Source organism: Lithobates pipiens, unplaced genomic scaffold (assembly GCF_037356315.1).
Source record: "Lithobates pipiens isolate NorthernLeopardFrog02 unplaced genomic scaffold, aLitPip1_a1.2 Scaffold_8, whole genome shotgun sequence".
Classification (NCBI taxonomy): domain Eukaryota; kingdom Metazoa; phylum Chordata; class Amphibia; order Anura; family Ranidae; genus Lithobates; species Lithobates pipiens.
In genome coordinates this window covers 651,438,863-651,454,460 of record NW_027507903.1, presented here as the reverse complement: position 1 = coordinate 651,454,460, position 15,598 = coordinate 651,438,863, and the positions used below count along the sequence as shown (strand labels likewise).

At 50.6% G+C, this 15,598-nt stretch overlaps 1 protein-coding gene across 1 annotated transcript in view; it reads right to left on the bottom strand.

The window, feature by feature from the left end:
- LOC143962463 (NACHT, LRR and PYD domains-containing protein 3-like) overlaps window positions 1-5,817 on the bottom strand; it is a 49,821-nt gene extending 44,004 nt beyond the window's left edge. The window contains exon 1 of the mRNA XM_077471733.1: window positions 5,701-5,817. The gene's annotated coding sequence lies outside the window, so the exon portion shown is untranslated. The remainder of the gene's footprint in view (window positions 1-5,700) is intronic.
- Window positions 5,818-15,598: the final 9,781 nt, after the last annotated feature.

The following is a 15,598-nucleotide window of genomic DNA, read 5'->3' as shown; positions in this document are numbered from 1 at the left end:
TCGCCTTCAAGACTTCTCCAGAGCTTCTCTCATCCTCTGTAACTCCCTGCTCCAGTTTGTCCGATCAGCCCCTACCCTGTCCACCTTTAGGAGTTCCCAGAAAACTCATTTATTCAGGGAAGCCTATCCCACACCCACCTAACTGTCCCCGAGCCACCCCCATCAAATCATTCTCTGCAGCTATTACCTTTTGTACCACCACCCCCTCCCTACAGAATGTAAGCTCTACGAGCAGGGCCCTCCTGTACCTTTTGTATTGTACTGTAATTGTGTTGTCCCCCCTATACATTGTAAAGCTCTGCGTAAACTGTTAGCGCTATATAAATTGTGAATAATAATAATGGGGTACTGGAGAACACTATGGGGAATGGAGAGCACTGGTGGATTTGGAGAGCACATGGGTGGTGGAAAAATGCTGGGGGAGCAAAGAGCACAGGGGTGGGGAGCGGAGAGTGCTGGGGGGGGGGGACTTGAGAGCAATGGTGGGGCCAAAAAGGACAGAGGTGGAGAGCACGGGATGCTGAGAGCACTGGGGGGGGCTAAGAGTGTGGGGTGGCGAAGAGCACTGGGGGGAGCTTGAGAGCACTGGGGGGGGATCTTGAGAGTACTGGGGGGGAAGAAAAACAGGGCTGGAGAGCACTGGGGGGTACAAAGAGCAGGGGGTAGTGGAGAGCAATGGGGGGAGATTGAGAGCACCAGTGGGGGCCAGAAAGAACAGGGGTGGAAAGCAGGGGGACTGGAGAGCACTATGGGGGCGGAGAGCACTGGCAGGGTTGGAGAGCACATGGGTGGGGGAAAAATGCAGGGGGAGGGGAGAGTACAGGGGTGGAGAGCGGAGAGTGTTGGGGGGAACTTGAGAGAGGACTGGAGGGGGAGCCAAAAATAACAGGGGTGGAGAGCACGGGGCAGAGAGCACTGGGGGGCTTGAGAGCAATGGGTGGAGCTTGAGATCGCCGGGGGGGGCAAACAGGGGTGAGGAGCATGGAGGGCTGGAAAGCACTGTGGGGGCTGGAGACTACTGCCGGGGGGCTGGAGAACACTGTGGTGGGGGGACTGCAGAGCACTGTGGTGGGGGGGCTGTAGAGCACTGTGGTGGGGGGGCTGTAGAGCACTGTGGTGGAGGCTGGAGAGTGATGGAGAGAGCTGGAGAGCACTGGGGGGAGAAAGAACAAGGGGGAGAGCATTGGGATGGTGGCTAGAGAAGGATGGGGAGAGCTGGAGGGGGGGTGGGCAGAAAGAACAGAGGTTGAGAAAACTGTGGGGGACTAGAGAGTGTGGTGGGGGAGGAGAGCACTGGGGGGGCAGTAAAAGAAGTCCGATTGGATAGGAGGAGAAGCAGGGCATATAGAGGAGATGATCATTCTATATTACTCCATGCAGCCTTTCAATGCTTGTTTCTCCTCCTCTCTCTCCTGCAAGCATTCAGCGGCTGCATGGAGGAATATAGATGTCTCGTCTCCTCTATATGCCCTGCTTCTCCTCCTATCCAGGCACACAGGGTGGCATCTCTTACTGTGTATCATAGCGCTGGCTGGCTCGGTATTTGGCGGTCGCGCTGTAATACGGTCCCGCCCCCTAGACAGGCTTGTGTGATAGACGGAACACTGATTCTCTCTACTATCACACGAGCCGGTCTAAGGGGGTGGGGCCATGTTACAGTGTGGCTGCCGAACACAGAGACAGCCAGCGCCATGATACACAGGAGCAGGAGAGAAGAGCAGTGCAGGCGCGAAGCAGTCCCAGGGCAGGCGGCCTACCGGGAAATCGCCCGGTGTCCCGGTAGGCCAGTGTGGCACTGCCCTCCGCCCTCTCCTACACCCAAGACTAACTTCCTCCATTTCCTCCTTGTCCCATCAATAGCCCGAGGCCACAGGGAACGCCTAGAGGACCCCTTTACCTCTGAAGAGGTTTTAGGTACCATCAAATCCCTTAAACTGGGCTCCTCTCCTGGGCCAGACGGTTTCTCCACAGGATATTACAAAAAAATTTGGCCAATGTCTAGCACCTTACCTGACGCGGTTCTTCAACAGGGATGGCGCCCCCTTAGACAGAGACCTTAACTCTGCCTATATCTCTGTCATCCCCAAACCAGTGAAAGATGTCGGCAACTATCGCCCGATCTCGCTCATCAATAACGATCTGAGGATAATGACTAAGATATTGGCTAATAGATTGGCAAGTTTCATTGCAACATACATACACAGAGATCAGGTGGGTTTCATCCCTGGGAGACAGGGCCCAGACCAAATTAGGAGAGCTGTTGATGTTATATCTTTGATTAACTCCCACTGGGATGGTGGTCCACCTCAGAAGGGGTATGTCCTTTCAATAGACCTCTATAAGGCATTTGACTCATTAGCCTGGACATACATTTGAGTTGCTGGAGAAATGGGGTTTTGTGTTCCGCTAGTGTTCCGCTAGTGTTCCCTACAGAACTACTCAGAAAGGGTTGCAGGTAACACATGGTGAAACCCCATGGGATGGTACCTTGAAAGTGAAGATCCCATCCTCAAAGACCTAAAGGAACTGACCCCACTGTAATATGGGGACCACTAAATAAATTGTCACCGGCAGAGTGGTGATTGGTGACAGAGAGCTGTTGGCGATCATTTTAGCACTGAAAGAATGGAGACATCCCCTTGAAGGTACCACTGTGCCGGTGTTCTGGCATATTCAGTCCGGCCATCATATAGTGTCCGCCCCGTACCGCGCATGCAGTACGGAGCAGAAGAAGCTTCGGAAAATCTCTGAAGATGAATGGCGCCTGCGCCGTGAATCGAGGTGGTAGCCCCACCATCCAAGCGGACATAGGGCTGGGAAAATTAGGAGGGCCCCTCGCGGCTTCGCTTCACTCGCCACTCTTCGGGCACGGCCTCGCTGCGCTCAGCTCTTTTCTATTCCAACTCTATGTCCACTTGGATGGTGGGGCTAGAACCTGGACTCACGGCGCAGGCGCTGTTCATCTTCGGCCATTTTCAGAATCTGTGTGTGCTATGTACTGCGCATGCGCAGTACACAGCGGACACTATCCGATGGGGGACTGCATATGATAGGACACCGGTTCTCATTCTTGTGGAACATAAGAATCTCACATTCTTGTCTGAGGCTAAACGCCTCTCTCCCAGAAGGGAGCAATGGGCTATTTTCTTGTTGAGTTTTAATTACATTGTCTCATTCTTACCTGGTACTAAGAATGTAAGGGCTGACGCCTTGTCACAACAGTTTTCCTCCACTTCCAAGATGGTTCTGGTTCCTGTGATTCCTCCTGATCGTATTCTGTTGATGGTTAGCACTACTTCTCCTTTGGGTGACAAAATTCTTGCTACTCAGGTCAATGCCCCTCCTGAGAAACCTTGTGATCGCTGCTCTGTTCCGAGAGTCTTCATACTGCTGTGCTCCAGACTTACCATTCTCCCAAGGCTGTTGGCCACCCTGGGAAGAATCAACTCTTGTCATTTCCCAACAATTCGGGTGGCCTATTTTATGTGCTGATGTAACCGCCTTTGTGGCTGCCTGTTCCATGTGTGCTCAGAGTAAGACTCCACGACACCTTCCAGTGGGCCTCCTACAACCCATACCCAATGGAGAGAGGCCCTGGACCCACCTGTCTATGGATTTCATTGTGGAGTTACCCAACTCTCAGGGCAACACAGTTATCCTTATGGTGGTTGACCAGTCCTTGAAAATTTTGCACTGTATTCCACTCAAGAAGCTGCCCACTTCTAAGGAACTGGCTTCTATTTTTGCTCGGGAGATCTTCCGCTTACATGAGCTACCCAAGGTGATGGTTTCAGACAGGGGTAGTCAGTTTGTGTCCCAGTTCTGGTGAGCCTTTTATGCACAGTTGGGTATTCAGCTTGCTTTCTCCTCTGCATATCACCTGCAGTCTAATGGGGCCGCAGAACGAGCCAATCAGTCCTTGGAGCATTTCCCACGTTGCTATATTTCTGACAATCATAACAACTGGTCAGACCTATTACCGTGGGCAGAGTTTGCTCACAATAGTGTGTTGAATTCAGCTTCCCGTTTGTCCCCATTTATGGCAAACTATGGTTTCCAACCTTCCATGTTGCTTGCCTTGTTTGTTCTGCAGAGTATTCCTGCATTAGAGGAGAATCTCCGTGGCCTTTGTTCCACTTGGGCACAAGTCCAGGAGGCTTTGTGACATGCTAATGATAGGTACAGACTCCATGCTGACCGCAGACGCCTGCCTGCGCCTTCCTACCAGGTGGGGGACAGAGTCTGTCTGTCGTCTCGCAACCTCTGACTTTGTGTTCCTTCTTTGAAGTTCACACCTTGGTTTATTGGGCCTTTCTGTATCCTTCGCAGGATTAACCCAGTGGCTTACACGTTGGACCTTCCTCCTAGTTTGCTCATCTCTAATGTGTTTCATGTCTCCTTATTGAAACCCCTATGGCTGCAACCGCTTTACACCCTCGGTGCCACGTCCTCACCCTATACAGAACCATGAGGATTATGAAGTACAATTCATTGTTGACTCCCATAGGTTCCGTGGGCGCATACAGTACCTGGTGCATTGAAAGGGGTACGGTCTGGTGGAACGTTCTTGGGTCTCATCCTCGGATGTACATGCCCCTGTCCTCCTCCATGATTTCCAAAGACATTTTCCCCTCAAGCCTGGTGGTCCTCGGAGGGGGAGGGGGTCATTGAGGAGGGGGTACTGCCAGGCCTGGGCTCAGCCCTTCCTTCTCTGAGCTGGCTGCTCAAATGTCGGCTAATTGCCAGCTCCTTTCTCTCCACAGTGACTCAGCTGTTGATCTGCTCATCAGTCCTGGCTACTTAAAGCCGTCCAGCTCACTTCATCTCTGCCTTCGCCTTTGGTCACATCTCAGAGACTTTCTCCTGCGTTCCTGTTGAAGACTTGCTCGGCTGACGTCCCTTCTGGCTCGTGATCCTGTTGGCTGTACTACTACGTTGATCTCTGGCTCTCTGACATTGGCAGACTACCCGATCTGGCTACTTAACTCTGGCTATGTATTGACTACGCTTACATTTTTATTATTATTATTAAACAAGTGTGTTTAACTGTACTTCTGTCTCGGTCTGATTCATGGTTTCTGACAGGGCGGTGCCACTGGGTGATGTAGCCAGGTGACCCCACCCCTTCCTATATAAGAAATGTCAAAGTGTAGAGCATGCATTTGGCGAGAGGCCATCCTAGGAGGTGGAACATTTTAGCTTTTTTTGATTTTATTGATTGTTTTCGGGTCGACAGGCGGCGCGATTGACAAGGGATTTACATTGAGGGACACTTTTTTATATTTTATTTTTTAATAAATTGTCAAAAACCTGTCTCTTGTGTTTATTGCTTTTTGACACTTTTTTGGTGAATGGGTAGGGGTAAGATATGGGGGGGGGGCCCTTCCAGATTCCATTAAGCCCCCAACCACAGACCCCTACATTTGTGGGGAAGAGACCCTTGTTTCCATTGGGGAAGCCAGTGTGGGGTGTCTAAGGAAGCCACGTGGGTTGTGGGGTATATAGGGAACCCATGTGGGTTGTGGGGTATATAGGGAAGTCATGTGGGTTATCTAGGGAAGTAGAGTAAGGGGGGTGAAGCTCAGCTACTACATTTTCTCAGCAAGTTAAAAGGCGGACTTCTCCTTTACATAATAAATAGAAGTCTCTTCTGATGTAGTTTATGCCCTGCCCATCCCAATGTTCCCGTCTCTCTCTTACCTTCTCTATGGAAATGTTGGATTCTGTAGATCTCTTCTCCACATCTCAGGAAATGTCTCTAAGACCCGACTTCCTGGATCATTGTATTTCATCTTCCACCATCGCAGAAGTTCTAATTTCTATGACACTTCTCTATTTAAACACACTTTCCTACTTCCTCATTTATGAGAGGGGTGTGGCTGCAGAGTGGAGCTCCACCAATGACAGGAAGCATGTGACCTCCACTCCTTTTTTTTTATGGAACATTATTGTGAATCTCTGCAGATGGAGCTCCACTGTCACAGGAAACATGTGGCCTCCACATCCGGTGGAGCTCCAGTGACTGCAGTCTGCAGAGTTATAAAATAAAAGAAGAGATTTTTGGGAGGTTTTCTGTTCTCTGTCCTTAAATTAACTTTATAAACTGGATTTGTTTATAAAAGTGATTGTCTAATATTTACCAATTTCTATTTCTGGTGATGATGGAAGTTGATGTTGGAAGAAGAATACAATCCATGTCTCTAATCACAATCTCATTGTCCTTGTTTGCTCCACCTTCATCCCAACTATCAGGACCAAGACTGAGACACACATCCATCTCCACACACACAATGTTTTATGGTTCAATGGAATGTCGGCATTAAACCTCCATCTTCCTGAAAATCATATATATGTTCTGGTGGAAATATCATCCACTTACTGACCACCTGACCGCATTGTACTGAGGATGGGGGGCGCTGTACTGAGGATGGGGGGCACTGTACTGAGGATGGGGGGCGCTGTACTGAAGATGGAGGGGGGCGCTGTACTGAAGATGGGGGGGGGGCGCTGTACTGAAGATGGGGGGGCGCTGTACTGAAGATGGGGGGGGCGCTGTACTGAAGACTGGGGGCGCTGTACTGAAGACTGGGGGGGGCGCTGTACTGAGGACGGGGGGCGCTGTACTGAAGACGGGGGGCGCTGTACTGAGGACCGGGGGCGCTGTACTGAGGACGGGGGGCGCTGTACTGAGGACGGGGGGCGCTGTACTGAGGACAGGGGGCACTGTACTGAGGATGTGGGAGCTGTACTGAGGACGGCAGGCTCTGTATTGAAGACGGAGGGTACTGTACTGAGGACAGGGGAGCTGTACTAAGGACGGGGGAGCTGTACTGAAGACGGTGGGTGCTGTACTGAAGACGGGGGAGCTGTACTGAAGATGGGGGAGCTGTACTGGGGAAGGGGACGCTGTACCGAGGATGGGAGGCTCTGTACTGAGGACGGAGGGTGCTGTACTGACTGGAGGCTCTGTACTGAGGACGGAGGGTGCTGTACTGACTGGAGGCTCTGTACTGAGGCCGGAGGGGGCGCTGTACCGAGGACGGGAGGCTCTGTACTGAGGACGGAGGGTGCTGTACTGACAGGAGGCTCTGTACTGAGGACGGGGGGCGCTATACTGAGGACGGGGCGCTGTACTGAGGACGGAGGGCTCTGTACTGAGGACGCTGTACTGAGGACTGGGGGTGCTGTACTGAGGACTGGGGGCGCTGTACTGAGGACTGGGGCGCTAGACTGAGCACGGGGGCGCTAGACTGAGCACGGGGGCGCTGGACTGAGCACGGGGGCGCTGGACTGAGCACGGGGGTGCTGGACTGAGCACGGGGGCGCTGGACTGAGCACGGGGGCGATTTAGGCAAAGTTTTTATATAGGTTGTTAATGTGGGCTATTGGCGCTACCTCAAATGATTATAATTGAACTGTTAAAGATTAAATCTTACATTCAGTTAATGACCCTCACCACTTCACAAACCTAAATTAAATTTATGATGTTCGTGCAACACCTTCCCTATTGCATATATATATGTGCTGGTGACACCAATAGTGTGCACCTGCCCGTATATGCAATAGCCTCTACAAGTGGATGAAAAAATATATATAAAGAGAGCCTTAAATCAAGGGTTGTAAAAAATAGAAGAAAAAAAAAAATATAGAACCCAGTGTAAAGTGCTTTGTAAATAAATGTGATTAGTTCCACTACAATATAAAGGTATTCCCCTCAAAAATGCTAAACATTGCAAGGTTCCAAAAGACAGCATTAATTATCCATATTATTAGTACATATACGCAGGGGCGTAACTATAGGGGGTGCAGCAGTTGCGACATGCCCATGCAGCCCCCTCTACATATGGCCAGCAGCAGCATAGGCAGCTAGGGGTACCAGTGCACCATGCGCACGGGTGGCTGGAGGTGGAGGTGACTAGCAGAGCTCCATGCTCGACTATCGCACTGGCTGCTCTTTAGTTGTGCATTCCCCGTCTGACCTGTGTCCTCTGCCGGCTCCTCAGAGTACCCCTCTCCTGCTCCATGCATTGCCACTCAGTCCAATGTCTGTTCTCCTCAGCCAGAGTTTCTTTCTGGGAGATATGCTGATCGCCCGTCCAGCACACTGGATGGAGCCCAGGCCAACATGGATGAGTGCACGGCCTACAGCTTGGTCATGGTGAGTGAGAGGACCCCATCCCCCACACACCATTACCTACCCCCTCCATCTCCCCCTGGGGACAGGGACCCCCATCTCCCCTGGGGACAGGGACCCATTCTCACCTGGGGGCAGTAACTTCATCTGCCCTGGAGAAAAGGACCTCATCTCTTCTGGGGGCGGGGACCCCATCCTGCCTAGGGACAGTCCCCCAATGGGGCACCTATAAAAAAAAAAAACTACTGATACCAGTGGTGGAACTACAGGGCTCACAAAGGTCATACCTGTGACCACGCCCTGGAGTTCCGCCGCCGGACTCAGAGGGAAGGGCCCTGGCTGGGGTTCAGGGGGGCCCTTCATGGTTTCTTGCATCGGGGCCCTGAAGGTTCTAGTTACGCCACTGCATATACGTATTACCCCTATGGTTCTCAATAAATGGTAATGCAGTGCAAAAACCTATGTGAACATATCACAACAAATACCAACTAGTGTAAAGTGTATAAATCATCAACCCACAAATCCGTGATTCCTATACAAACATCAGCAGAGAAATATATACGAAAAGAAGGAGTTTTTTAACCCCTTTTTTTGTTTTTGTGGAAACGTGAAAAAATGATATTTCCTGACAGACTCCATGGCAGCCTACGTGTGGGTTTAGTCCCGCCTCCATTACCCTATAGGACGATACTCCCATAAATCTTTGCTCCCTGCCACAGGCCGTGTTCTTTTTTTGTCCTCCTCCATAGGACTTAACATGTGTCTTTTTACCCTGAAGACTTACTTTTTTCTACGTTACGGACTGGCCGTGCGACTTGGAAGTCGCAAATTTCCAATAAGCTCTAGCTACTAGCGGAGTATGGAAAAGGGGCATATGGAAGAGGCGCTGAAGAGGTGTATGCCTAGTCACTGACAGGTGAAACCGCGTTTGAGTCATGAACCTTGCTACTAGCAGGTGACTGTTCGCCCCCAACGTCCCCCCCCCCTCCTCCTGAAGTCCGGCGTGTGTGGGGACCTATCTCGGCTGGTGTCCGTCTTCTGGAGTGGTGAGCCGTTTTCTTTCCATGGCAGCCTGTATTTGTTTGTTGTTGCTTTCTTTTTTAGGTTTGCAGTGTCCCTTCGTTTTCATTTCCCCCATACAGCGCCGTGCGGTGTATCTGGCTGTTTGGGCGGCTGGTTTCCGTGCGTTCCAGCCGCCCAGTTACTTCCTTGTTTCGCCGCTCGGTCGTTCTGCGCATGCGCGAGACCGGAGCGAGGATGAGGCTTGGTTCGCGCATGCGCGATGCGGGCTTCGCGCATGCGCACTAGCGTTTTAGTGACGAAAATCGTGACGTCACTTTGGCGGCGAATTTAAAAACAGAAAACAGCTGGTAGTATGCCTGGGATGTTTGTAAGCCTGCAACATCATTCCTGAGCTCTGTTTCTTCAGTGTTGACGTATGTGTCTTTATGGGATCAGTTTTTCCTCTGCCTCCTTAGCTGTTTTTTCTGTGTTTAAATTAGGCTGTTTCTTTCTCCAGCCCTATGGATCCTGGGGATGCCTCACCGCCTGCTAGTGGCCAGCCCTCTCGGAGAAGGTACTTCTTTTGGGGTTACCTACCGGGGGGGGGGGGGAAGCAGTGGAACATTAGGGAATGTTCCACTAACACTGCTGGTTTGTTCTACAGCCCTTCTAGGTCTACTCAACGACGAAGTTCTCACCGAGGAAGTGACTCGTCTAAGTCCCACCGCCGGCATTCCTCTTCCAGGTCCAGACGACATGATTCTCCTGCGAGAACCAGTCTCCGTAGCCGGGAATCTTCCCGCCCTTCATCAGCTCACCCAAGTCACGTAGCTGAAGGTGTATGCTGGGGGTGCAAGACGCAGGTTCCTGCTGACAAGTCCCTTTGTGATGCCTGTTATATCAAAGCGACGGGTGAAAGGAGTGACTCTGACCAACAGCTAAGGTCTATGGTGGAAAGATTGGTTAAGGACAGTCTTAAGAAGTTTGAAGCCCCCAGTTGTCTCCCATAGAGTCTCCAAGGTCTCCAGGGAGGGATGCTCAGGCCCAGGACACTTGGGATTCCTCGCTGTCTAGCCATCCATCTGCTGTCCTTTCAGAGAGTGAATCTGAAGAGGAAGAGTCTGGTTCAGGTTTTGACTTTGCCCTGCTCCCTCCCTTGGTCAAAGCCATTAAGGAAACACTGAGCTGGGAAGAGCCGGTAGTGGCCCCGGCAAAACAAAGAAAATTTTTCAAACAATTGAAGAAAGAGCGTATTAGCTTCCCCTTCCTCTCAGAACTGGGAGAAGTGATTTCAGATGAGTGGAGCAAGGTAGAGAAAAAGAATTCTCTTCTATCTAAAATTCAGAGACTTTATCCTTTCAAGGAAGAAGAAGTTAAGAATTTGGAGTCTCCTCCTCTAGTGGACGCAGCAGTAATGCGATTGGGCAGACATGTTACCCTTCCCCTGGAAGACACAGTCTCTTTTAAGGACGCTTTGGATAGAAGAATTGATTCTGACCTAAAGCGGATCTACTTTACGGCCGGGATGGCCTGCAAGCCAGCTTTGGCCGTAGCGGCTCTGTCTAGAGCAATGGAAGTTTGGTCCAATAATGTTGACGATTCACTCAGGAATGTTTCTGAAGATCTGGCCAGGAGTTCTCCCATTCAGGAATTGAGACTGGCTTCAGCTTTCCTGGGAGAGGCCTCGATCGACATTATCCATCTGGTGGCTCGAGTTATGCTCTCCTCTGTAACTGCCAAGCGTGCCCTTTGGCTCCGTCCTTGGTTAGCCGATCCCGCTTCTAAGCAGGTTTGGTGCCGTATTCCTTTGGATGGTTCTTCCCTTTTTGGCAATAAGCTGGATAGTGCCATAACTCGAGCCACTGGAGGTAAGTCGGGGTTCCTTCCCCAGGATAGACGCCTGCAGGGTCAAAGAAGATTGTTCCCTAGGAAGCAGGTTCAAGATCGTGCTAGGGAGGCGCGCACTTACAGGCCTGGACGAGAATTTTCTAGATCTTGGAGGTCCAGACAGACATCTCTCAAGAAGTCTGCGAAAGGCAGTTCAATGGGGGAAAAGGAGCCGACTAAGTCCTTTTGAGATCAAGCCCGTCCAGGCGGTCCGGGTAGGAGCACGTTTGTTCCACTTTCGACCCGTTTGGGCGGCCTTGATCCAGGATTTTTGGACCGTCAAGACGGTTTCTTCCGGACACACGTGGACATTCAGCAGTGTACCCAAACTCAAGTTTGTTCCCACATCCATTCCAAAGTCAGAAGAAAAAAGACAAATTCTTCTAGCTTACATAAAATCTTTGTTGGATCAAGGCGCCGCTATTCCTGTTCCAGATGTCCAGCGCGGCAGGTGAATGTATTCACCTCTTTTCCTGGTCCAGAAGAAGAACGGTACTTGGAGACCCGTAATAGACCTGATGCGTCTAAATCGTTACATAAAAAAGGAGAAGTTCAAAATGGAAACGCTGTCCACGATCCAACAATCAGTGCAGCCAGGGGACTGGCTTGTCTCAATAGACCTCAAAGACGCCTATTTTCACGTCCCAGTGGCCGCAGAGTTCCAACAGTTTCTCCGTTTTTCCATTGGCCAGTTCCATTTACAGTTTACTTGCCTTCCTTTCGGTCTGTCAACCTCTCCTCGCACTTTCTCGAAAGTCCTTCTGGCAGTCGTAGCCTTGTTGAGAATCAGAAAGATCCGGATTCATCATTATCTAGACGATCTGCTTCTTCTCGCTCAGGACAAGGATTGTCTCTTGAGCCACAGGGATCAAGTCATCGCAACCCTCAAAGAATTCGGTTGGCTCCTGAATTTAGAGAAGAGCCAGTTGGTTCCTACGCAGTCTCTCGTGTTCCTCGGTGCCCTGTTCAACACAGCAAGAGGTACCGTCTCTCTTCCCGAGGAGAAAATTGCAGTAATACGAGACAGGATCCACCTAGCTCTCTCCTCTTCTCGTCTCAGTGCTCTTCATTGCCTAAAGATCATAGGCACCATGGTGTCTACTATACCCATGGTGAAGTGGACACAATGGAGGATGCGCCCCTTTCAGGTGGGGTTTCTCCGTCAATGGTCGGGAGAAAAGGCCCAGTCCATCGAAGTTACTCAGACCATGAGAGGTTCCCTCCTTTGGTGGCTTCGTCGGGAGAATCTACTGAATTGTCACTCTCTTCTGCCAATCAAAATGGATCTCAGTAACATCAGATGCCAGCAACAAAGGCTGGGGGGCACATTGTCTTTCGGAAGTGGCCCAGGGCGTTTGGGACTTTCCCTCTCGGGGAATAGTGTCGAATGTGTTGGAACTACGAGCAGCCTTCCTAGCGCTGTTGGCGTTTCCATATCTGATAGTGGGTGCATCCGTAGTCCTCAGGCTGGACAATACGGTCGCATACGTGAGGAAGCAAGGGGGCACCAGAAGTTGGTCTTTGCTGAAGGAAGTGGAGCCAATAATGGGCTCAGAGGAACCTGTCCAACCTAACAGCAGCCTATGTACCCGGAGTCCTCAATGTCCAGGCGGACTTTCTATCACGAGTCCACTTGGACAACAACGAATGGACCCTTCACGAAGAGGTGTTTCAGTGGATTCTATCCCTGGGGATGTCTCTAGAAGTGGACCTTTTCGCCTCAACAAGAAGCTAACAAAGTTCTATTCGAGGTTCAAGGATCCGCAGGCCTACGGGATAGATGCCCTAACAGAGCAGTGGCGATTCCACAAGGCATATGCCTTTCCCCCAACGCCAATCATCTTCCAATTCCTGAAGAGACTCAGATGGGAAGGAGTAGAAGTACTGGCAATAATCCCGTATTGGCCCAACAGGCCCTGGTTTCCTCTCCTATCCCTCCTCAGCTTTCGGGACCCGGTTCCTCTTCCGTCCAGACGGGACCTTCTCTCCCAAGGGTCAGTTCTCCATCCATGTCCGGCTCAGCTCCGGTTGAAGGTCTGGTTCTTGAGAGGGGAAGGCTGGAAGCTCTAGGGTGTCCTAAGGAAGCCATTCCTACTCTCCTAAGTGCAAGGAGAAGAAGCACTAATAAGGTGTATGAACGAATCTGGGCCAAGTTTGTTTATTATGTGTCCTCCAGAACCAGTTCCTATGTTTCTCCCACAGTTCAAGATGTGTTGGGGTTCCTGCAATCTGGCTTGGACTTACCTTTATCAGTTAGCTCCCTTCGGGTTCAAGTTTCAGCTATTTCCGCTTTTACAGGGGTTCAGTGGGCCAGCCACGCCCTCATTCAGCAGTTTTTCAAGGGTGCAGTAAGATTGAGACCCCAAAGGAAACCCAGATTCCCCAAATGGGATCTTCCTCTAGTTCTGGACTTCTTTTCTCTGCTCAGTATGGATCTCTCCATCCGAGAACTTACCTTGAAAACCGCGTTCCTGGTGGCGGTCACCTCAGCGAAACGAGTTTCGGAGATTCAAGCTCTGGGAGCCAAGGAGCCTTTTCTAACCTTTTTTCCGGATAGAGTGGTCCTAGTTCCAATGTTAGGGTCAAACCCTAAGGTCACTTCAGTCTTTCATAATAATCAGGAAATCTCTCTACCCTTATTCAGATCCTCGGATTCCTCAGAAATTCATCCTCTTGAGGTTGGAAGCTCTTTAAAGCTCTACTTGGAAGCTACAGCTCCGTTCCGGCAGTCGGACTTCCTGTTCGTTCTGTTCTGTGGTAAGAACAAGGGCACTAGAGCATCAGTCAGGGCAATTGCAGCATGGATAGTTCAAGCAATCCAGTGGGCATACAGAGATAAGGGCTTGGCTCCTCCTCAGGCGGTGACGGCACATTCGACCAGAAGTCTTTCTACCTCGGGGGCGGCTTCACGCCATGTGGCCCCTGACGTGATATGCAGGGCAGCCTCGTGGTCTTCCATTCACACCTTTATGTCTCATTATTGTGTTGAGCCAGCGGCCTTACCCTCAGTTGATTTTGGTGTTAAAGTTTTGTCAGTTGACGGTGTCAAATAAATCTTTGTTAAGCAGCATTTTTGCCCACCCGGGTGTGTCTTGGCGAGTTATTTCCCACACGTAGGCTGCCATGGAGTCTGTCAGGAAAACTGAAAATTTATGTCAAATACTTACCGTAATTTTCCTTTCCTGATGGACTCCATGGCAGCAGGAGTTCCCTCCCAAATGGCTGGAGTAGGATAGTTACCGAACACGGCCTGTGGCAGGGAGCAAAGATTTATGGGAGTATCGTCCTATAGGGTAATGGAGGCGGGACTAAACCCACACGTAGGCTGCCATGGAGTCCATCAGGAAAGGAAAATTACGGTAAGTATTTAAAAAAAATTTTACGTTATATGTGCAAATTATATGTACACCATATACAAGTAGTGGAAATTATACTGAGAGTTATATATAAGGACTTCCTATCCGCATGAGAAGTGTAAGGAAGAAAAAAAAAAAAAAAACAACTAAAAAAAAAACAAGGAGAAACAGAAAAAAAAGGGAAACAATGTTAAAATAGAGCTAAATAGAATATCAAGGTAGTCCACAATTGTTCTTCTGATAAATGTCCGACAGTGTACAAAATTCCAGCTCAGGAGAAGCAAAGAAGGTGACTTTCGTGATTATATATATTTTTGGTGACTTCCGTGCTCGTTCCCCCTTTTGGGTCCCCACTCATCAGATCCACGTACCCCCTAGGGCAGGGGTGGCCAACCAGACAAAGACCAAGAGCCACATTTTTTACCAAGTTACCGCAAAGAGCCACATCATACGCATGGGCACACATGAACATCACCCCATCCCTTCCTCATACACACATACTTTTGCTCTGCTGGATTTATTGTAAATGTCACACACTGTTTTAACACTACAAAGACCACAGGCCAGTCATTTTCATCAAGTCAGTAATCTTCCTTTGAAAGTACATCCATGTGACAGAAGACAGCAGCTCATCTAATTTCCAAAATACAAATTGTCTTACAAACAGTGAACTGGTCAGGATAACAATAAACAGTCAGGCCGCATACACACGCGGGGACTGTTCGCCCAACCTTGTCCGTCAAACAGTTTGGGCGGACAGTCCGCTCAAAATTAGCTTGAGCGGACTTGCCCACACACGACGCTTTTTGAGCGGACAGTTTGAGCGGACTGTTTGCCAAACAGTTCGCTCAACTTTAGAAATGAACGGACTCGCCCACATAAGGCGGAGGCAAGTCCGCCCATTTCGAGCGCGTGTACAGGTAGGCGGGGCCCGCGAAGGAGACGTCGCGGGCACCGCCGCCTGGAATGGACTTAAAGGGACACCCAACGCCGAAAAAAATCGGCGTGGGGGTTCCCCCAAAGTCCACAACAGACCCTTGTCCGAGCACGCTACCCGGCCGGCCAGGAAAGGGGGGCGAGTGAGCGCGCCCCCCCCTGAGCCGTACCAGGCCGCGTGCCCTCAACATGGGGGGTGCCTTGGGGAAGGGGGGGCCGCGCGGCCCCCCCACCCCAAAGCACCTTGTCCCCATGTTGATGAGGACAAGGGCCTCTTCCCGAC